The sequence below is a fragment of the Heterocephalus glaber genome, unplaced genomic scaffold (assembly GCF_053883595.1).
Source record: "Heterocephalus glaber isolate CG9 unplaced genomic scaffold, H.glaber_assembly_v1.0 deba00001613, whole genome shotgun sequence".
Taxonomy (NCBI): Eukaryota; Metazoa; Chordata; class Mammalia; order Rodentia; family Bathyergidae; genus Heterocephalus; species Heterocephalus glaber.
The window spans coordinates 7486001-7510239 of record NW_028258384.1 but is presented as its reverse complement, the minus strand read 5'-3'; the positions used below and the strand labels follow the sequence as shown (position 1 = coordinate 7510239).

General features: G+C 37.9%; 1 pseudogene; it reads left to right on the top strand.

Moving 5' to 3' along the window:
- The first annotated feature begins 2350 nt into the window (after window positions 1–2350).
- The window catches only part of LOC106007922 (uncharacterized), a 36319-nt pseudogene continuing 14430 nt past the window's right edge, over window positions 2351–24239 (top strand).

Sequence of the window (24239 nt, the reverse complement as noted above, 5' to 3'; positions counted from 1 at the left end):
AGGGGGTATCACAATGTTCAACTTGAAACTTTACTACAAAGCTACTGTAATAAAAACAGCATGGTACTGGCAAAGAAACAGACTTGTGGACCAGTGGAACAGATTAGAAGATACAGAACAACTCCAGACACACTCAGCCACTTCATCTTTGACAAAGGAGCCAAACACCCTCAGTGGAGGAAAGATAGCCTCTTTAATAAATGGTACTGGAAAAATTGGGTTTCAACTTGCCAAAGATTAAAACTAGACCTGTATCTCTCACCATCCACTAAACTATAATCAAAATGGACTAAATATCTAAATATTAAAACAGAAATGCTGAACTGGCCGGAAGAGAGGTAAGGTAGAACTTTTGAAGGCATTGGTGTAGGAAAAGATTTTATGAACAAAACTTCAGTTGCCCGTAAACTAGCAAAACAAATCAAAAAGTGGGATCTCTTCTTATTAAAAAGCTTCTGCACAGCAGGAGAAACCACCAGCAGTGTGAAGAGACAATCCACGATGTGGGAAAAAATCTTCACCTGCTCTTCCTCAGACAAAGGTCTACTATCTAGAATCTATAAAGAATTTAAACAGATCAGACCTCCCAAATTTAAAGACCCAATCCAAAAATCAGCATCTGAAATGCACAGATATTTCTCACAAAAAGAAGTAGAAATAGCAAACACATGAAAAAATGTTCAACATCGCTTGTCTTTCAAGAGATTCAAATGAAAGCAACACTGAGATCCCACCTCACTCCAGAAAGAATGGCTGCTATCACGAAATCAACCAATAACTAATGCTGGTCAGGCTGTGGGGAAAGAGGAACCCTGTTCCACTGCTGGTGGGAATGTAGACTGGTGCAACCACTGTAGAAATCAGTATGGAGTTCCCTCCTAGAACTAGGACTTGAAGTCCCATTTGACCCAGCTATTCCCCTGCTGAGTATCTTCCCCAAAGAATGAAAAGTATCATACCACAGTGATGTATGTGCACCCATGTTTGTACCAGCACAATTTGTAATAGGTAAAACTTGGAAGCAGCCCAAATGCCCATCAACTGAAGACTGGATAAAGAAAATGTGTTTTTTTTTTTTAATAAAATGGAGTACTACTCAACCATAAAAAATGAGAAATTAGAGACATTTATAGCTAAATGGATGCACATTGAGGTGATAATCTTAAGTGAAATAAATAGGACACACATGTGTAAATACTGAATAGTTTCTCTAGTGTGAGAAATTGAAAGTGTAAATAAGGACTAAAAGGTATAATAGATAATGTGAAATAGGAAGAAAGGGGGCAAAGGGAAAGGGAAAGTAAGATGGATAGGGGAAAGGAAAGAAGGGAATGGAATTAATATGAGAAAATGAAAAAGTGGCAACAAAGTCTTTGTAAATAGGTAGGGATGGAATGGTGGAAGGGAGGGGAGTGGAAGTGGGACAAATAAGAACCAAGAGAGATTATGTAAAGGAACAAATTTCCAATGATGAATGTCATTATACTGTATACCCAAAAGGTACCAATAAAATAAAATTTATAAAAAACCTATAAAATAACACAAAAAACAAAACAGCAAAAAAAGTAGCATCAAACACAGCTTAAAAAGTGGTAAATTGTTGTAGCTGTTAATGTCACCTTTCACCTCTGAATTGGACTTGTGGTTATATATCAAAATCAAGGAACAATCAGAAATATGTTTGCAGTAAATAAGCCCTTTGATATAGCAGACTTACCCTCTGGGAAAAAGACTTAAATGGAGTTGAGGGAGTAGAGAGAGAAGGAGAGGAAAAGGTTGGAAATGGGGCTAGAGAACACAAGATGATCATGCAAACTGGGAAGCTGGTGAAGACAGGAGAAAAAGAGAATGATGGAACAAAAAGAAGATCATAACAAACTAAAAACAATAGCAAAACTAGAAACTGTATTCAGGCTCCTATAAAAATAAGAACAATCATGAAGAAAACAGAATAGGACAAAAGCAGGAACAAGAAAGGAGAGAAATGAAGAAGAAAAGAGAAGTAAAAGAAAAGAAAAAAGGAGTCCCCTTCAAGGTATTTCTCTGGTTTACAACATGGGCAGCAGCGTGCAGAATCAAGTCAATGAATCTCTGTGAACCAGCCATAGTCCACTGAGATTCAGGCTGGTTTCTGGCTACAATCCAAAATTGAGCTCCCTGACCTGCAGGTTTGAGCTGCCCTTCCCCCATACCAAGTCCGGGTTCAATAGGAGTTGCTGGTCCCAACAACTCACCAACTGCTGTAGTCCGCTGCATCTTTATTCTCTCAGTGGCTATCAATTTTCAAAAATCCTTGGAGAAGCCCTCTCTCTGCTGCTCACCACCACACCACCTCCCTGAACTAATAGCAATGGCCTCTCTGACCCTGGTTGACTCTGCCATACAGATTCAGATCCCCACGCAGCAGTGTGAGCTGCCCTCGAAGGTGTGGGCAGCATATGTCTCATGGTATCTGGTGGTGGGCAGTGCAAGTCTTGCTGTGTATACTTTCATAGAATTTTTACTCTCTTAAATATCTGTAAATCTGTTTAATGGACTCCAGTTCTTTCCTACGTTGGGCATTCATGGTTTCCATCACTTTCACAATCTCCTCTATGGTTTTATCTGTATGCCCTCTAAATTGTTTATGGTATGTAGGTTTATACTAGTATTTAGAACATCTTAGGGAATGACTACTTTTCAGAGATGTCTTCTAGATGCAGCTGGATTTTGTCTTTTGTGTCTGTCCCAAGATACTGCCTCTCCAATTTATTAGGGATGAGATGTTGCTACCTATTAGGCCTACCTCCCAGTTTTTTGGTTCTGGAGGTTGTTGTTTATGACCTCCAAACAGTCTTGGTTTGGACATACAAGGAAAAACAACTGATCATAGTTCTGTCACTTTTTTTGTTTGTTAGTTTGTTTTGGTACCAGGGAATCAAACTCCAGACCTTGCACTTGCAAGGCTGGGAGCAGAACCACTGAGCTAAATCTCTGGCCTTGTCACTTTTGCTAAAGTAGTACAGTCAGCAATAACAATAGCATCAAGCATAGTCTAGAACATGACTAACTGTGGTAATTGTTAATTGTACCTTTAACCATTGGTATAAGATTTATAGTTGTTTAACAAAATCTAAAGCAAATCAGAAAATTATATACAGTAAATATCAGCTCAAGATAAGGATTTCACTCTCAGGGAAGAAAATTTAAAATGAGTAAGAAAAAAATAAGGAAATAAAAGAAGAGAAAGAGCTTAGAAGCAAGGATGAAGGACAAAGGATGATTACTGAATCTTTGGGAAAATGGTGAAGACAGCAGGGAAAGAAAGAAGAAAAATAACAAAAACAAACTGAAACAAAACCACTAAAACCAATGTTCACACTAATGAAAAAACAAAAAAATCAAGAAACAACCAAAATGAAAGAACAAATTTTCTCTGTGATTTCAAGCCTGTGGTTATCTTCTGGGATCTATGGTTTTGTGGTAGTGTCCAATTCAATGCAAGTCTCTCTTGTCACTGTTAGACAGAGGCTAGATCCATGTTGAATGACCTCAGCAAGCTTAAAGTAGAATTACAGCAAAGAGATAGATAATCCCAGAAAGCCTGCAATTGGAATAGGGTAAGGTGTCATTTCTTGTGCTTTCCACCTCACAGAAGATCAGCCTGAGGCTGATCTTGTCCTCTCATTGTGGGATTGAGTTGTTCTGCCTACAACACACTTCATATCTTTTCTGGCCTGACCTTGGTTCCTTGACCCTAAATGTCTCTCATGGTTGTGCCTCACCCAGTCACTAGGAGTCCATAGATGAAGCCAACCCACAGCTGCTGTGTGTCCTGGGTTCAACTGGCCTTTCCCTAAAATGACATCTGGCCAAACACCCTGTGTTTTAGCTCACAGAATCCACTGCTCCATTTCACTTGTGTATTTCTTCCTGGAGGCCTCTGGAGTCATCCACCCTCAATGTGACTCTGTAGATTCAAGCCTCCTCTGTCACACTGTGAACTAGGAGTCAGGGAAAAAGTACACTTTGCCACCTCCTTTATCTGCATTGAGCTCTGTCTCTTCATTTTCCGTGTGAGCTCCAATTCTCCCTTCAGAACTTCCCTGGGTCCTGGGGATCCACCTCCCTCCTATCCTTCCCCAAGTTGTTATATTCTAGCTTCTAGATTCCAAATCTCAGAGAGGCTGATTTGCTCCTGTCTATCACTCTGTCATCTTCCCACCAATTTTCTTATAAATTAGCTTGGATAAAGACAAGTATTGTACTCAAGATCATGTGTAATTATAGATATATACTTCATTGAACTATAGTCAGTTTGGAAATTTAAAAGCTCAGATCTCTTTCCTTTACTCCATATAACTTTGCCTGGTCATCCCAGATTCTAAATTTGCAATAAGTCTGCTAATTAAAATGTATAGTAGTTAATTTTCTTATTTGGTCAAATCTTATTTCTGTCACTTATCTCTCACAGGTAGCAATCTTGAAAGCACTTTTGATATGATTTGGATTTTTTTTATTAAATTATTTTATTGGTACATTGTAGGTATACAACACAATTACATTTCTCATTGGGAATAGTACCTTCACATAATGCATCTTGGTTCTTATTTTTTCCCCATTCCTCGCCCTCCCTTCACGCCCTCCACTCTTCCCTATTTACAAAGACTTTATTTCCATTTTTTAAATTTCTCATCATTTTTCCTTTCCCTTCTTTCCTTTCCCCTGCCCCTCCCACTACCCCTACCCTTTAGGACCTTTTCTTCCTATTTTGCATTATCGATTATTCATTCTAATCATTGGTACATTTTACGTATACAATATAATGATATTCATCATTGGAAATTTGTAACTTTACAGAATTTCTCTTGGTTCTTATTTTTCACCCTTGCCCAGCCCTCCCTACAACCCCTCCATTCCTCCCTATTTACAAAGATTTTGCTCCTATTTTTCCATTTTCTCATATTAATCCCATTCGCTTCTATCCTTTCCCCAGCCCTCCCACTTCCTTCCCCTTTGCCCCGTTTCTTCCTATTTCACATTACCTATTATACATTTTAGTCCTTATTTACACTTTCAGTTTCTCACACCAGAGAAACTATTTGGTATTTATAGCTGTGTGTCCTATTTATTTCACTTAAGAGTATCGCCTCAATGTCCATCCACTTAGCTGTAAATGTCTCTAATTTCTCATTTTTTATGGCTGAGTAGTACTCCATTTTATTAAAAAACCACATTTTCTTTATCCAGTCTCCAGTTGATGGGCATTTGGGCTGTTTCCAAGTTTTAGCTATTACAAACTGTGCTGCTGTGAATATGGATGCACATATATCACTGTGGTATGATTCTTTTATTACTTTGGGGAAGATCCCCAGCAGTGCAATAGTGGGGTCAAATGGGACTTCCAGTCCTAGTTCTTTGAGGTATCTCCATACTGATTTCCACAGTGGTTGCACCAGTCTACATTCCCACCAGCAGGGGAGCAGGGTTCCTCTTTCCCCACAGCCCCGCCAGCATTTGTTATTGGTTGACTTCATGATAGGAGCCATTCTTTCTGGAGTGAAATGGAATCTCAAGGTTGTTTTCATTTGCATCTCTAGAATGACCAGTGATGTTGAACATTTTTTCATGTATTTCTTTGCTATTTCTACTTCTTTGTCTGAGAAATGTCTGTTCATTTCAGATGCCCATTTTTGGATTGGGTCTTTAAATTTGGGAGGTCTGATCTTTTTAAGTTCTTTATAGATTCGAGGTAGTAGACTTTTATCTGAGGAAAAGCAGGTGAAGATTTTTTCCCACATTGTGGGTTGTCTCTTCACACTGCTGATGGTTTCTCTTGCTGTGCAGAAGCTTTTTAATAAGAAGAGATCCCACTTGTTGATTGTTGGTGCTAGTTCATAGGCAATTGAGGTTTTGTTCATAAAATCTTTTCCTACACCAATGTTTTCAAGGGTTCTACCTAACCTCTGTTCCAACTGGTTCAGAGTTTCTATTTTAATATTTAGATCTTTAATCCATTTCGATTTTAGTTTACTGCATGGTGAGAAATACAGGTCTAGTTTTAATCTTTGGCAAGTTGAAACCCAACTTTTCCAGCACCATTTATTAAAGAGGCTATCTTTCCTCCAGTGAGGGTGTTTGGCTCCTTTATTGAATATGAGATGGCTGAGTGTGTCTGGCATTGTTTCTGCATCTTCTAATCTGTTCCACTGGTCCTCAGGTCTGTTTCTTTGCCAGTACCATGCTGTTTTTATCACAGTAGCTTTGTAATATAGTTGCAGGTTGGGGATTGTGATACCCCCTGCCATGTCTCTGTTACCTAGAATTGCTTTTGCTATTCTGGGTCTCTTGTTCCAAATGAATTTTTGGACTGTTTTCTCAAGGTCTATGAAGTATGCTGCTGGGATCTCAATTGGAATTGCATTAAATCTATATAGCAGTTTTGGAAGTATGGCCATTTTCACTATATGAATCCTTCCTACACAGGAGCAGGGGATGTCCTGTCCATTTGCTGATATGAACTTCAAGGTCTCTTTTCAGAGTGCCACAGTTTTCAGAGAAGAGGTCTTTCATTTCTTTCATTAGGATGATCCTAGGTATTTCAGTTTTTTGGATGATGCTCTTTTGAAAGGAATTATTTGCCCTATTTCTCTCTCAGTGAGTCTGTCATTGGTGTAGAGGAAAGCTATTGATTTTTGTGTGTTAACCTTGTATCCAGCTACTTGACTGAATTTGGTTGTTAAGTCTAGAAGACTTTTGGTGGAGTTCTTGGGGTCTTCTATATAGAGTATCATGTCATCTGCAAATAATGACAATTTGACTTCTTCATTACCTATCTTCCTTTTATTTCTTTCTCTTGTCTAATTGCCGTGGCTAATGTTTCCAGAACTATATTGAACAAGAGGGGTGATAGTGGGCATCCTTGTCTTGTTCCTGATTTTAGTGTGAAGGATTTCAGTTTTTGACCATTTAGTATGATATTGGCTGTTGGTTTTTCATAGATGGCTGCTATCAGTTTGAGGTAGAGACCGTCTATTCCAATTTTTTTTAGGGTTTTTATCATAAATGCATGTTGGATTTTGTCAAATACTTTTTCTGCATCTATGGAGATAATCATATGGTTTTTGTCCTTGGCTCTATTGATATAGTGTATTACATTGATTGATTTGCATATGTAGAACCATCCCTGCATCTCTGCGATGAATCCCACTTGATCAGGGTGTATGATTTTCTTGATGATCTTCTGCATTCTGTTTGCCATTATCTTTTTAAGGATTTTTGCATCTATGTTCATTAGTGAGATTGGCCTATAGTTCTCTTTTTCAGTTGGGTCTTTCTCTGGTTTAGGGGTCAAGGTGATGCTTGCTTCCAGGAATGAATTTGGGAATATTGCTTCCCTTTCAATTTCATTGAAGAGTTTAAACAGTAGTGGCAGCAGTTCCTCTCTAAATGTCTTGTAGAATTCAGCAGTGAAGCCATCAGGGCCTGGGCTTTTCTTAGTTGATAAGTTTTAATTACATTTTCAATTTCATTAGTTGATATTGGGTTGTTTAGAAATTTTAGGTCTTCTTTGTTCAACTTTGATAATTCATATGTAGCTAGGAATCTGTCCATTTCTTCTGTGTTGTCCATCTTATTGGCGTATAGGTTCTGGAAGTAGGTATTGATGATCCGCTGCATTTCTGCTGGGTCTGTTGTAATTTCACCCTTTTCATTCCTAATTGCATGGATTTGGGCCTTTTCTTTTTTTTTCTGACAAGGTTGGCTAAAGGTTTGTCAATTTTGTTGATTCTTTCAAAGAACGAACTCTTGGCTTCATTGATTTTTTTGTATCATTCTCTTAGTCTCCATTGCATTGATTTCTCCTCTGATCTTTATAATTTCCTCCCTTGTATGAGCTTTGGGGTTGTCGTCCTCTTCTTTTTCTAGAAGCTTGAGGTTCAGCATCAGGTTGTTTAATTGGGCTTGTTCTGTTTTCCTAATATGCATATTCAATGCTATGAATTTCCCTCGTAAGACTGCTTTCATTGTGTCCCATAGATTCCAATATGTTATATCGTCATTGTCATTTAATTGAAGGAACTGTCTGATTTCTTCTTTAATTTCCTCTGTGGCCCATTTATTATTTAGAAGTGTGTTGTTCAATTTCCATGTGTTTATGAAATTTTTTGAGTTTCTTTTGCTATGGATCTCCAATTTCATTGCACTATGGTCTGATAATATACAGGGGATAACTTCAATTCCTTTGCACCTACTTAAACATGTTCTATGTGTGAGTATGTGGTCTATTTTTGAGAATGACCCATGTGCAGCTGAGAAGAATATGTATTCTGATTTTGTGGGGTGGAAGACTCTGTAAACATCTGTTAACTTCATTTGTTCAAGAGTTTGATGGAGTTCTAGTATTTCATTACTTATTTTTAGTCTAGTTGATCCCTCTATTTGTGACAGCGGGGTGTTGAGGTCCCCTACTACAATTGTATTAGTGCATATAAGACTTTTTATGTCTGTTAGTATTTGTTTTATATAGTTGGGTGCACTAGTGTTTGGTGAATATATATTTATGATTTTCATCTCTTCCTCTTGGAGTCTTCCCTTTACAAGGATGTAGTGTCCCTCTTCATCTCTGTTAATCAGTATTGGCTTGAAATCTACTTGATTTGCAAAGAGGATAGCTACTCCTGCTTTCTTTCGGGTTCCTGTCACATGGAGTATTGTTTTCCACCCTTTCACTTTCAGTCTATGAGTTTCCTTTTGAATTACGTGTGTTTCTTGTATGCAGCATATTGTTGGATTTTGCTTCTTGACCCATTGTGCTAATCTATTTCTTTTGATTGGTGAATTGAGACCATTAACATTGATGGCTATAACTGAAACATATTGACTTATCATTACCATGACTTTTTCTTTTTGTTGAGTTCTCACTCTTTACATTTAATTTCTTGTCATGCTAGATGGGTTCATTCTGCTTTGCTTCCTTGGGTTGTGATCCTCAATATCTGTTCCTAGGATATTGTGTAAAATTCTTTGGAGTGCTGGTTTGGTATTCACAAATTTCCTAAGGTGCTTTTTGTCATGAAAGTATCTTATTTCTCCATTAAATTTGAAAGATAGTTTTGCAGGGTACATCAATCTGGGTTGGAGGCTGTTTTCTTTTAGGGCTTGGAATATGTCATGCCAAGCTCTTCTTGCCTTGATGGTTTGTGTTGAGAAGTCTGCTGTGATTTTGATGGCTTTCCTTTGAATGTGATTTGTTTCTTTTCTCTGATTGCTTGGAGGACTTTGTTCTTTTCTTGTGTTTCTGGAATCTAAAAAATTATATGCCTCTGTGTAGATTTTTTTGATCAAGGCTATTTGGAGTTCTATATGCCTCACTTATCTGTATGTCAAGCTCTTTTCCCTTCCTTGGGAAGTTTTCTGCCATTATTTCTGTGAAAAGATTTTTTTATGTCATCTGCACTCTCTCCTGTTTCTTCATTGAGCCTAATCAGTCTTATGTTATTCTTCTTTGCATCATCTAGCAGCTGCTGGGTTGCTTTCTCATGTTCCCTTATAATTTTGAAGCAATTTTTCTTTTCCTGGTCACTAATTGCAATCTTATCTTCTATATCTGAAATTCTGTCCTCACATTGGCTCATTCTGCTGTGTAGACTTTCAATGGAGTTTTCATGTCCTGGAAATCTATTTGCATTTGTTTTATGGATTCCATTTGTTTCCTATGTTGGGATTCCATCATGTTCCTGAGCTCCTCTCTAGATTTATTAATCATGTCTTCCACTAGGGGCACAATTTCTCCTGTTATCTGAGAAATTATTTCTGACTTCATTTTTTCCAGATCCCCTTTTGTTGCCAGTTCAGTGGGTCCAGGTGGTTGAGTATCAGAGTGTTCCATCTCATTTCCTTTTGTGGTTGCTGTAGGTGATCTGGAAGTCTGGTTTTGAGACTTATTTACCTGTTTTCTCATTTCACCTCTGGCGGGGGGCTGTTAGTTCCTGCAAGGATTACCTCCTGTGAGCTGGGAGAGGTGGGACATGGGCCGGGAGCAGTGGTAGGGATGGTGGCCCAAAATCCCTTTCCTGTGGGCTGGGAGCAGCAGGAGGGTTGGTGGCTGGGAAGCCCCTTCCTCTGGACCAGGAGCAGCGGGATGGTGGCTCAGAAGCCCCTACCTCTGGGCCAGGAGCAGTTGGAGGGCTGGTGGCCCAGAAGCCCCTTCCTCTAGGCCAGGAGCAGCAGGACAGAAGGTGGTCCAAAAGCCCTTTCATCTGGGCTGGGAGCAGCGGGAAGGATGGTGACTGGGAAGCCCCGTCCTCTGGACCAAGAGCAGTGGAATGGCAGCTCAGAAGCCCCTACCTCTGGGCCGGGAGCAGCGGGACTCAGTACCATGGTCTGGTGGACTTGTGTCCCCTGTGTCTTTGTAGTGTGGAACCAGCTGGCTGACTGTCTGCAGCGTGGTGATTCAGCATCTTCCACATGACTTGGGACCTTGGTAGGGCATGCACAGACCTGCCTGTTTGCAGCAGGCTTATTTGGTGCATTCTGTGCAACTCGGGACCTCGGTAGGGCATGGGCAGACCTGCCTGCCTGCAGCAGGCTGACTCGGCATGTTCCGTGAGACTCGGGACCTCCGTAGGGTGTGCGCAGACCTGCCTGTCTGCAGTGGGGTGATTCAGTGTCTCGATTTGGATATTGAATATCTCCCAAAAGTCCTTATGTTAAGACTTCATCCCTGGGGTCGTGGTATTGGGAGGTTGTGTGAGTCTTTAGATGGCAGAATCTAGTGGAATATCTTTAGGTCATGTGAGTATGTATTCCTACATGTGCTGGTGTCATAATAGGCTGTTATCCACAAACCTCACCAGAGAACAAGGCAAAGGGGTTAAATATTATGAACTTGAAAATATATTTTTAGTAAAATAAAGAAGCAAAGCGGACATAATTGAGAAGGTTTTTAAAGAGAGCTGTGGAGAGGTTTAGGACTTCTGGGAAGATGGCAGAGTGACAAATAGAAATAAAACAGCCTCGCCAATATTTGGAATCCAGAAACTGCAAAATAACAACTTGGTGAAGTAAAGAAGGAGGGAGTTGGATTCCTGGGACCCAGGAAGGATCTTTATGGGAAATTGGGGCCTACAGAAAAATTGAGGAGATAGACCACAACACAGAAAAGGAAGGGGCAATCTGAACTTTCTCCCTGACTCCTAGCTTGTGGCAAGAGAAAGGAAGATGGAACCTACAGAGACACAGTGAAAGTGGGTGACTCCACAGGCTGTCAGAAAGAGACATATCAATGGAATGGAGCAGTGGATGTTGTGCATTACAATAGCTGGTCAGTAACTCTAGTTGAAGCATCTGCCATATACCTTGGAAACTACTTGGTCAGACACCATTTTAGGAAGGAGCCAAATGAACCTGGGATTTAGAGCAGCTGTGGGATGGCGTCTCCTCAGAGTTTCAAGTGTTAAACTTCCACAGTGACTGGGTGAAGTACAACCACAGGACACACCCATGTTCAAGGAGCTGTAATTAGGCCAGGAAGAGACACCAAGGTTATTATAAGTTAAAAGACTCAGGCTCTATCCTCATGAAGAGAGTTCACATTCAATGTGAATTTCTGTGGATTTGAAAGTTCCAAACTGGAACCCTGCCCTGAACTCACTGCCAGAGATTACACAGCATGGATCTGGGCTCTGACTACTATCCTTGCCTACCAGTGAGAGCAGAGTCACACTTGAATTAGACACTGCCACAAAACTGTAGACCCCAGAAGATAACCACTGGCTTGAAATCACAGAGATTTTTTTTTTTTTGCCCTGTGCTTTTGGTCTTTAGTCTTTTTGTTATTGTTCATTTGTGTTTTTTTATTGCTTTTTTTGTGAGTGTGAACATCAGTTTTAGAGATTTTTTTTGCTCTTGTTTTTGTTTTCTCCTACATTCCTTCCCTCCTGTCTTCTTCACCAGTTTCCTGAGAAAGGAGTAATCTTCCTTTGTCCCTCAGCCTTGCTTCTAATCTGTTTTTCTTTTTTCACTTCTCTATCTTTTCTCTTTTTCCTTTCAAATTTCCTCAGCATATGGTAAAATCACTCTATTTAGTGGATGTTTACTGTATATAGTTGTCTGGTTTGTCATAGATTTTGTTACATAACCGTAAATCTAAACCAAGGGTTAAAGGTGGCAAATTATTAATTATAACAGTTTATCCTTTTCCAGTCTGTGTTTCATGGTATTATTAATTATACTACTTTAGCTAAGGTGACATAGTTGTGATCAATTGATCTTCCTTGTATGCAAATACCTAGACTGGAAGGAATATAAAGAATATTGCAGCCCAGTACCAAAGAACTGGGTGCTGGGGCAAACAGGGTACAATCTTTCATCACTAATAAGCAGAACAGATAGGATTCTGGGATAGACTCAAAGGCAAAAAGTCAGCTATGCCTAGAAAACTTCTCTGAAAAGTGGTCATTTCCTAAAGAGGTCTTGATAATACTAATAAAGCTGCCTACCATAAGCAATTTACAAGCCTTGATGCAAACAAATGAAAAATAGATAATGTGAAAACATGGAAGCTAGATGCAACTCAACACCCCCAAATCACTTAAGGCAAATCCAGAGGCATTGAGGTGGAAGAAATGAAAAGCCATTCAGCTTAACTTTCTGAAATGGTAGCAGGAGAAGTAACAAAACAGATGAATAAATTTCTTGACAAAAGAAAAACAGATATAATTACACAGATAATTAAAGAGATACTGACCATACTGAAGGTATGATTAGTGAATTGAGAATAGATACAGATAGAAAAAAATAGAAGAGCTTATGAAAAACAGGGAAACCAAAGAAGATTCAAAGAGATATCCAGAAAATTAAAATTTCTATTGAAAGTATATACAGCAGAATCATCCAACATGAAAATAGAATATCAGATCTAAAAGAGAGGGTTGAAGTTGGCAATCATCAACTGAAATACTTCTTAAAAATAGTAAAGGACCATGAAATCTCAACCTAACAGCTACTAGATAATATAAAGAATAATAATATAATGTTAATTCCAATCAATGAAAAAGCAGAAGATAGCACAAAGGACATAAAAATAGTTCAAAGAAGTAATAGCAGAAAATTTTCCAAGCATGGAAAAAGAATTTGACATACAGATAAATGAGACATGTACAACTCCAAATAGCTACTATCAGAAAAAATATATAGCAAGGCATATAATAGTCAAGATTCCAGAAATTCAGCCTAAGAACAAAATATTAAAAGTGATTATAGAAAAGAAACTAATTATCTATAAAGGAAAATCAATCAGAATCACAGCAGACTTGTCAAGACACGCCCTTAAGTCAAGAAGAGCTTGGAGCTTGGAGTGCAGTATTTCAATCCTTGAAAGAAAATAACCTCCAACCCAGATTGTTGGACCCTGCCAAATTATCTTTCAAAATTGAAGAAATCAGATATTTTCATGATGAGCACATGAAGAGAGATTCACGACCACTAAACCAGCACTCCAAAATGTTCTGAAGGGTAACCTAGGAAAAGAAAACAAATATAAAAATTCCAAGAATTGCAATAGAATGAACCCAGCAAACAAGGCAAACAAATGAAAGACAAAGAAAGGGAACTGAAAAGAAAAAATAACATGACAAGGATAAGTCAATACATATCAGTTATAATCATTACTGTGAATGGCCTCAATTCACCAATGAAAAAAAAGATTGGCCAAATGGATCAAGAAATAAGATTCAACAGTATGCTCCATACAAATACTCTATGCAACAGGAACTCAGAAATGAACAAGAGAACATATTCTATTTGAAGACAAAGTGGATTTCAGGCCAAGACTGACCAGAAGGGTCAAAGAAGGTCATTATATACTTGTCAAGGGAAAAATCAAAGAAGAAGAAATAACAATCATAAATATAAATACATTAAATACTGGCACACTCAACTGTTAAATACCAACACTAATGGACATGAAAAATCAGATTACCATGCATACAATTAAAATGGAGAACCTTAATACTCCACTGTCACAAATAGATCAACCAGACAAAATATCAACAAAAAAATATCAGAGCTGAACCAAAATTTTGGACAAATAGACTTAGTAGATATATACGGAGTGTTCTACACAACAACAACAGAATACACATCCTTTTCAGCACCACATGAAATTTTCTCCAAGTTAGACTCCATAATAATTTAAAGAACATGCTTAAGTAAATGCAGAGGAATTGCAATATCCAGTGTATATTATCAGATCATACCATAATGTAATTGGAAATAAATGGCAAAACAAACCACAAAAACTACATAACACATGGAAATTAAATAATCCCCTCTTAAAGAGCAAATGGGTCACAATTGAAATTAAAGAAGAAATTAGGCATTTTCACAATTGCACAATGCCAATACCACATACTGGAACCTATGGGATACAGTGAGAGCAGTCCTATGAGGGAAGTTTATAGCAGTGAACTTCCACATCAAAAAATCAGACCAAGCTCAAATAAATAACCTAATGTTGAACCTCAAGGTTCTAGAAAAAGAAGAACAAGCTGAACTCAAAGATATTTTAGGAAGGAAATTTTAAATATCAGAGCAGAAATTAATGCAATTGAGTCTAAAGAAACAATACAAAGAATCAATGAATTGAATAGGAGTTTCTTTGAGGGATTAAATTAGACAAATCCTTAGCCAACCTCACCAAAACAAAGAAAGACCCAAATCCGTGCAATTAGGAATAAAAAGTGTGAAACCACAATAAATCCTGAAGAAATCCAGAGGATCATCAGTACCTACTTTGATAGCCTGTACTCTAATAAGATGGAAGATTCAGAAGAAATGGAAAGATTCATAGATACATATGAAATACCAAAGTGAATCAAGAAAACATAAAAATTATTAAAATTCTAATATCAATCAATGAAATTGAGGATGTAATTTAAAAACCACCAAAAAAGAAAAGTCTAGGTCCTGACTGATTCACTGCTGAATTCTACAAGAACTTTAGAGAAGATCGAATGCCACTACTCCTCAGACACTTTAATGAAATTGAAAGGGAAGCAATACTCCCAAATTCATTCCTAGAACCAAGCATTACCTTGATATAAAAAGCAGAGAAAGGCCCAACCAAAAAAAGAGAACTACAGGCCAATGTCACTCATGAACATGGACACAAAAATCTTCAATAAAATACCGACAAAAAGAATGTAGCAAATCATCATAAAGATTATATACCATGATGAAGTAGGATTCATCCCAGGGATGCATGGATGTTTCAACATATGTTAAACAATATATGTAATACACCATATTAACACAATCAAGTACAAAACCACATGATCAACTCTTTTGATGCAGAAAAAGGATTTGATAAAGTCCATCACCCATTCATGATAAAAAAAACCCTGAAGAAAATGGATATATAGAGCTGACGGCTGGGCCGAACAGAGCCAGCGGGGCTGAGTGGGGCTGAGCGGTTGCAGGCCGACTGGGACCTGCTTGTCCGGATTGCTCCACCAGCTTTCCAGCAGCCACCAGGACAGGGTGAGGAGGACCCCCCCCAGGCAAGCCCACCAGCTGACAGCTTGGCCGCGCGGGCGCCTCCAACAATACCTCCCCTGGCCTCTGGCCTTTTGGCTGTGCAGCTACTTGGTTATACACTGCAGAGGCACAGAGGGACAAAAGCCATTGTCCTGAGCTCCAGAAACGAACAAAAGAGAGAGTGCCTGTCTCAGACTCCCTGACTAAAACAAGCCCACTGGAAAGGTGAAGAGAATCTCTGCAATAAAGTCACACCAGACCACGATGATTGGTAAGTTGGAGGGATAATCAGCTCCCATCGGAAGCTGGACTTTCTTCAGGGGAAAAGCAGCTGAAACTTTCAGTAGACACTTGCAGAGTGCAATCCTGCAGGAGGACAGGGAGCTCAACTTGGGACTTGCAACCAGAAATCTGCCTGAATCTCACTGGTCTGGGACTAGCTTACTGAGACTCATTGACTTATAACTGCACACTGCTGCCCACATTGTCTATTGTGACAGCAAAGACACACCCTGAAGGAGGCCCTTTATTTTTTAAAGGTGATAGATTAATAACTACCACAAATTGTCATTCTTTAAGAGGTATTTGATGCTATGGTGTTGCTGATTGTATGACTTGGGCTAAGGTGTTGTGATTGATCTAAACAGTTTTCCTTTCTGGTATAATGAAAATGAGACAGCCTCAGAGTCATTAGAGACTCAAAACCTAAAGACCAGTTATATCTGGTAGACACCTCTGAGAAGCAATTATTCCATAATGGTTTTAAATAGATCAGCAAAGATACAATAAACAACTTCAAAATATCAACCCAGGAACTAAACCAGGGACAGTACCAAAAACAAAAATGAGAAGGCATTTAACCAAGTCACAGACCCAGACTTTCACTCCACAAAAGGCAATTTCTGGGGGAAAGGAGGTGCAAAAGTCTGATAATCAACCACCTGGACACCCTGAACTGATAGCACAGGAAGTAAAAAACAGATGAATGAGGTTCTAGAAAAATTCAAAGCAGAAATAATCTCCCAGATAACTACAAAGATGGTGAGCAGAGTGAAAGACATGATTAGAGCCTCTAGAACAGAAACTGATAAAAAAATAGATGAGCTCAGAAACATGCTGGAAGCCATAAATGCCCAGCATAAGAAAGAAATGGAAACCATGATCAACCAACATAAGAAAGAAATGGAATCCATGAAACAGATTCAAATAGATATTCAGGAGATTAAAAACTCCATTGAAAGCATGCAGAGCAGATTAAGAGAATCTAAAGATAGAATATCAGATATAGAAGACAGGATTGCAGTGAAGGACCATGAAAACAGAGATTTCTTAAAAATAATAAGGAACCATGAGAAATCAATTCAACAGCTGCTAGACAATGCAAAGAAGAATAACATAAGACTGATAGGAGTCCACGAAAAAACAGGAGAAAGTACAATTGACATAAAAAAATTGTTCACAGAAGTAATAGTAGAAAACTTTCCCAACAGAGTAGGAGAATTGGACATACAGATAAGTGAGGCATATAGAACTCCACCCAGCCATGATCAAAAAAAAAATCTACACCTAGACATATTAATAGTCAAGATCTCAGAAACCCAACAGAAGAACATAATCCTACAGGCAGTTAGAGAAAAGAAACAAATCACCTATAAAGGAAAGCTCATCAGAATCATGGCAGACTTCTCAACACAAACCCTCAAATCAAGGAGAGCCTGGAGTGAAGTATTTCAAGCCCTAAAAGAAAATAACTTCCAACCTAGACTGTTGTATCCTGCAAAATTATCTTTCAAAATTGATGGGGAAATTAGATACTTCCATGACAAAGAACACCTGAAAAATTTCATGAACACCAAACCAGCACTCCAAACAATTCTAAGCAATATCCTAGAAAGAGGCAATGAAAGTCACAACTCCATGAGGCTCAACAGAGGGAAGCCACCAGACAAGGTAAGAAACTAAAGGGAAAGGGGCAAAAAGAAATAAGAGCCAGCAACAGTAAAACATCATGACAAGGATGAGTCAATATCTCTCAATTATAACTATCAATGTTAATGGCCACAATTCACCAATCAAAAGAAGTAGACTAGCAGAATGGATTAAGAAGCAGAATCCAACAATATACTGTATACAAGAAACATACCTAACTCAAAAAGAAATTCATAGACTGAAAGTAAAAGGATGGAAAATGGCTCTCCACGCGACAGGAACCCAGAAAAAAGCAGGAGTAGCAATCTTATTTGCAGACAAAGTAGATTTCAAACCAAAACTAATTAAGAGAGACAAAGATGGTCATTACATCCATGTGAAGGGAACAATCCAAGAGGAAGAGATGACAATCCTAAATATATATGCACCAAATATGAATGCCCCCAACTATACAAAACAAATATTAATGGACATGAAAAACCAAATAAGCACTAATACAGTTGTAGTGGGGGACCTCAATACCCCACTACTACAAATAGACAGATCAGCTAGACAAAAAATTAACATCGAAATTCTAGAACTGAACCAAGATATTGAACAAATGGACTTAATAGACATTTACAGAGTGTTCCATCCCACAAAATCAGAATACACATTCTTTTCTGCTATGCATGGGTCATTCACCAAAATAGACCACATGCTAGCTCACAGGACATGTCTAAGTCAATGTAAAAGAACTGAAATTACCCCCTGTATATTATCAGACCACAGTGCAATAAAATTGGAGATCAATAACATGAGAAACTGCAAAACTCCCACAAACACCTGGAAATTTAATAACTCCCTCCTGAACAAACAATGGGTCACAGAGGAAATTAAAGAAGAAATTAGACAGTTTCCACAAGTAAATGATGATGCCAGTACAACATTTAGGAATCTATGGGACACAATGAAAGCAGTTCTACATGGAAAATTCATAGCAGTTAATGCCCATATTAAGAAAACAGAGAGCTCAGATAAAAAATCTAATGCAGAGCCTCAAACTCTTAGAAAAAGAAGAAAATAACAAATCCAAAGCCCACACAAGAGAGGAAATTATAAAGATCAGAGCAAAAATCAATGCAATGGAGACTAAGAGAATGATACAAAAAAATCAATGAATCAAAGAGTTGGTTTTTTGAAAGAATAAATAAAATTGATAAACCTTTAGCCAATCTTATCAAAAAAAGGAAAGAAAAGACTCAAATCCATGCAATTAAGAATGAAAAAGGGGAAGTCACAACAGAACCAGCAGAAATCCAGAGGATCATCAATACCTACTTCAAGAACCTGTACTCTAATAAAATGGAAAACACAGAAGAAATGGACAGATTCCTAGATACATATGAATTGCCAAAGTTAAATGAAGATGATATAGAAATTTTAAACACCACAATTACAATGAGTGAAATTGAAAATGTAATAAAAAATTTAGCAACAAAGAAAAGCCCAGGTCCTGATGGCTTCACTGCTGAATTCTACATGACATTTAAAGAAGAACTAATACCATTACTCTTTAAACTCATCAAGGAAATTGAAAGGGAAGCAAGGCTTCCACACTCATTCCTGGAAGCAAGTGTTACTTTGATTCCAAAACCAAGAAAAGACCGAACCCAAAAGAGAACTACAGGCCAATCTCCCTAATGAACATAGATGCAAAAATCCTCAACAAGATACTGGCAAACAGAAGACAGAGGGTCATCAAGAAGATCATACACCCTGACCAGGTCGGATCTAACCCAGGGATGCAAGGATGGTTCATCATACATAAATCAATAAATGTAATACACCATATTAACAAAGTCAAGAACAAAACCATATGATCATCTCAATAGATATAGAAAAGGCATTGGAAAAAATCCAACACCCATTCATGATAAAAACCCTACAGAAAATTGGAATAGAAGGTCTTTATCTCAACCTGATTAAGGCTATCTATGAAAAACCAACAGCCAACATCACACTAAATAGTCAAAAACTGAAAACTTTCACGCTAAAATCAGGAACAAGACAAGGATGCCTACTATCACCATTCCTGTTCAATATAGTTCTGGAAACAGCCACAGCAATTAGAAAAAGAGAAAGAAATAAAAGGAATAAAGATAGGAAAGGAAGAAGTTAAACTCTCATTATTTGCTCATGATATGATACTTTACATAGAAGACCTAAAAAACTCTACCAAAAGACTTCCAGACTTAATTGACAGATTCAGTAGAGTAGCTGGATACAAGGTCAACACTCAAAAAACAATAGCCTTCTTATACACAAAAAGCAGACTCATTGAGAGAGAAATTAGGGAAACAATTCCTTTTACAATAGCATCCAAAAACATGAAATATCTAGGAATCAATCTAACAAAGGAAGCAAAAGACCTCTACACTGAAAACTACAGCTCCCTGAAAAAGGAGATCGAGTAGGGTATAAGAAAATGTAAAGACATCCCTTGTTCCTGAGTAGGAAGAATCAATATAGTGAAAATGGCCATACTTCCAAAACTGCTATATAGATTTAATGCAGTGCTGATTGAAATTCCAACAATATACTTCACAGAGCTAGAGAAAACAACCAAAAATTCATTTGTAATCAGAAGAGACCTAGAATAGTTAAAGCAATTCTGGGCAACAGAGACGTGGCTGGGGGTATCACAATACCCAACTTGAAGCTATACTACAAAGCTACTGTGATAAAAACAGCATGGTACTGGCAAAGAAACAGACCCGAGGATCAATGGAATAGATTAGAAGATGCAAAAACAACTTCAGACATACTCAGCCACCTCATCTTTGACAAAGGAGCCAACCACCCTCATTGGAGGAGAGATAGCCTATTTAATAAATGGTATTGGAAAAACTGGATTTCAACCTGTCAGAGACTAAAACTAGATGCATATCTATCACCATGCACTAAACTAAGATCTAAGTGGATTAAAGATCTAAATGTTAAGACAGAAACACTAAACTTGCTGGAAGATAAGTTAGGTAGAACTCTTGAAGATATTAGCATAGGAAAAGAGTTTACGTACAAAACCTCAGTAACATGGGAACTAGCAGAAAGACTCAACAACTGGGATTTCATCTTATTGAAAAGCTTCTGCACTGCAAGAGAAACCACCAACAGAGCTAAGAGACAACCTACAATGTGGAAAAAATTTTAATTCAGACAAAGGGCTACTATCTAGAAAATATATAGAAGTGAAAAAAATCAGACCCCCTAAATTCAAAGACCCAATTCAAAAATGGGCATCTGAAATGAACAGACATTTCTCAGACAAAGAAGTAAAAGCAGCAAATAAACATATGAAAAAATGTTCAACCTCACTGGTCATTCAAGGTATGCAGATGAAAACAACACTGAGATTCCACCTTACCCCAGAAAGAATGGCTGCTATCAAGAAATAAATAACAAATGCTGGCGCGGGTGTGCAGAGAAAGGAACCCTTCTCCATTGTTGGTGGGAGTGCAGACTGGTGCAACCACTATGGAAATCAGTGTGGAGATACCTCAAAGAACTAGAGCTGGAGGTCCCATTTGACCCAGCTATTCCCCTGCTGGGTATTTTCCCAAAATAATTAAAAGAATCGTACCACAGAGATATATGTGTACCCATGTTTATTGTGGCACAGTTTGTAATAGCTAAAGCTTGGAAACAGCCCAAGTGCCCATCAACTGGAATCTGGATAAAGAAGATGTGGTTTTTTTTAATGAAATGGAGTACTACTCAGCCACAAAGAACGAGAAACTAGAGTCATTTATAGCTAAATGGATGCATATTGAGGCCATACTCTTAAGTGAAATAAATAAGACACGCATGTGTAAATGCTGAATAGTTTCTCTAGTGTGAGAAACTGAGAATGTAAATAAGGACTAAAAGGATTAATAATTAATAAGTGATGCTTTGAAATAGGAATAGGTCCAAAGGGCTAGGGGTGGTGGGAAGGGAAGGGGAAAGGAAAGAATGGAAAGGAAAAATTATGAGAAAAGAAATCTAATTGGAAATGGAATATGTAAATAGGGAAGGGTGGAGGGGTGAAGGGTGCACAGGTAATGATGAAAAAATAAGAACCAACATACATCATGTACACAGGTACAAGCACCCAAAGATAAATCTAAATGTATTGTATACCTAAAATGTACCAATAAAAGAATTTAGGAAAAAAAAAAGAAAATGGGTATATAGTAGGTCTTTATCTGATATAAGTGCTCTATGACAAATCAACAGCCAACATCATAGTAAATTGTCAAAAGTGAAAGCTATAAGTCATTCTAAAATCAGAAAGAAGAAACAACTGGAATTAAATCAAATTACAAAGCTTTCGCATAGCCTAAGATTCCACCAATAGACTGAAGAAATGATGCACAGAATGGGAAATACTTTTATCAACTACTCCTCTGAAAAAGGACTAACATATGGAAAAAGAATTCAAAAAAAATCAGACACCCTAAATTTGGAAACCCATTGCAAAAAAATAGGCATCTGAAATCAATAGGTATGTCTCAGATGAAGAAGTGAAATTAGAAAATAAATATATGAAAAAATGTTCAGCTTCAATGGTCATTCATGAAATGCACATTAAAACAGCACTTAGACTCCATCTCACTCTACAAAGAATGGCTATCCTAAAGAAATCAACCAATAACAAATTCTGGTGAGTCTGTGGGGGAAAAGAAACCATTCTTCACTGTTTGTGGGAGTAAAAATTGGTACAACCAGTATGGAAATCAGTATGGAGATTCCTCAAAAAACTAAAACTAGAGGTTCCATTTGATCCAGCTATTCCCCTTCTAGGTATTTTCCCAAAAGTGTTAAAAAGCATAATATCACAGTGCACACCAGTATTAAAAGCAGCAAAATTTATAATAGCTAAATCTTGGGAAAAAGCCCATATGCCCATCAAATGCATGGGTAAAGAAATGTGGTTTTTGTATACAATGGAATACTACTCCTCCATAAAAAACATGAAACAAGAAACTTGACAAATTTTTAGGTACATGGATGCACCTCAAGATCATAATTTTAAGTGAAATAAGTTAAACATATGAGTTTAAATATCACAATTTTTGTCTTGTGTGAAAAACCCAATGGAGCAAAATGGAGGATAAATATTTGGAAGTAGGGAGAATATGTTTAAATGGGAAGAGTAACACAGGAGGGGGGAGAGGGAGGATAGGAAGGTAAAATATTTTAGTAAAAATAATGGAAGGAAAAATGGAAACAAATTTTTTGTAAATGGGGAGGGATAAAGAGTTGAAGGGAGGGGAAAGGAATGGGAAAAAGAATAATTAAGATGTATTATATACAATTACAAATTCCCTATGATGAATTTGATCATTATTTAGGGAAAAATGGAACCTTTAGGTAGTGTTAGAGTAAGGGACACAGGCTCTTTTAGAAGGGAGGAGAAAAGTAACTTCTGTGACTAAGATCAAGCAGCTTTGTGGTTTTACTTCTGAAGTAACATGCCCACCACCCAATAGATAACCTTGGACTGGCTTTCAAACTTTCTCTCACCCCTTGTGCTTTAAACTTCCTGAAATGTTCCTAAACTGTGTGCTGTAATTACCCTGACACACTGTATGACCTGGTACTATTAGTAATGAGCCCATTAACCAATTAAATTCAGACCCTCTGGGTGGGTGGAGATGGCCTCATCCCATAAAGAAAAAATGCTGCCTTATTTCTAGCAGCCACCCAGCTCTGGAGACCCCTCTTCCTGGAGTGGCAATAAATGTACTTTTACATTGCTGAAGTAAATCTACTTTTCCTCAGCACCGTGACTTTGGACTCCTCTTCCTCTTTCTGGCTCCAAAGTAGAATGGCATGCTGGAAATGTATGGGCACAAAAAAATTGCTCATGGCATGGCATTGGAGAAACAGAATGAAAGTAATTGACAAACTGAAAAGGGAGATAAATCCTTCCAGGCTATGCCCCCAGTGACCTGTCTCTTCTGACCAGAACCCACCTCCTAACAATAAGTCAGCTGTTAACTCTCATCATCCAATCTCCTTCCAAAAGCCCTATCCTTGAGTGTATGCAGCTTTGAGGGGGAACATCTAGATATAAACCATAACATTCAAAAAGAGATAACAGTGAATGTACTAGGTAGTGTTAGTTGCAGAGGTGGTGAGAAGTGGTTCATTGAAAATATGGGTTTTTTTTTGGTACAGGGGATCAAACTTGGGTCCTTGTGCTTGGGAAGCAGGTGGTGGAAACACCGAGCTAAATCCCCAGCCCTGAAAATATGTTTTTAAGAGAAAGAGCAGGTGGTGTGGGATTTGAAAATATAGAGTAAAACAATAAGCACAGTTAGGCATTTTGAGGAGAAGATGGGGCCAGAAATGAAATATTTTTCATATCACTGAGTGCATATTTTTTAAAGTCATGAATGAGAATAGATAGCTGTAAAGTCCATATAGATAAAAGAACTTAAATCTTTCAACTTAGTAAAAGGGGAACACATATTTGATACAAATAAATCACTTAATTTATAGCAAATGGTAGAAACCTAAAGAAGTATTAAAAATGGGCAATAACTTAAAACAGCATGCTAGAAATATGACCAATATCAATATGATACACTAATTATTTAAAAACAAAGGGACGTACTTGAAGCACCAGGGATATAGTAGTGAATTAAGACATAAAAATTCCTTGCACACACAGGGTATTCATTCTACTGAAAGAGATGAAAATTTAGGAAATATGAATAAAAAATACAGACATGTATTCATATTTATATATATCCAGGTGGTGA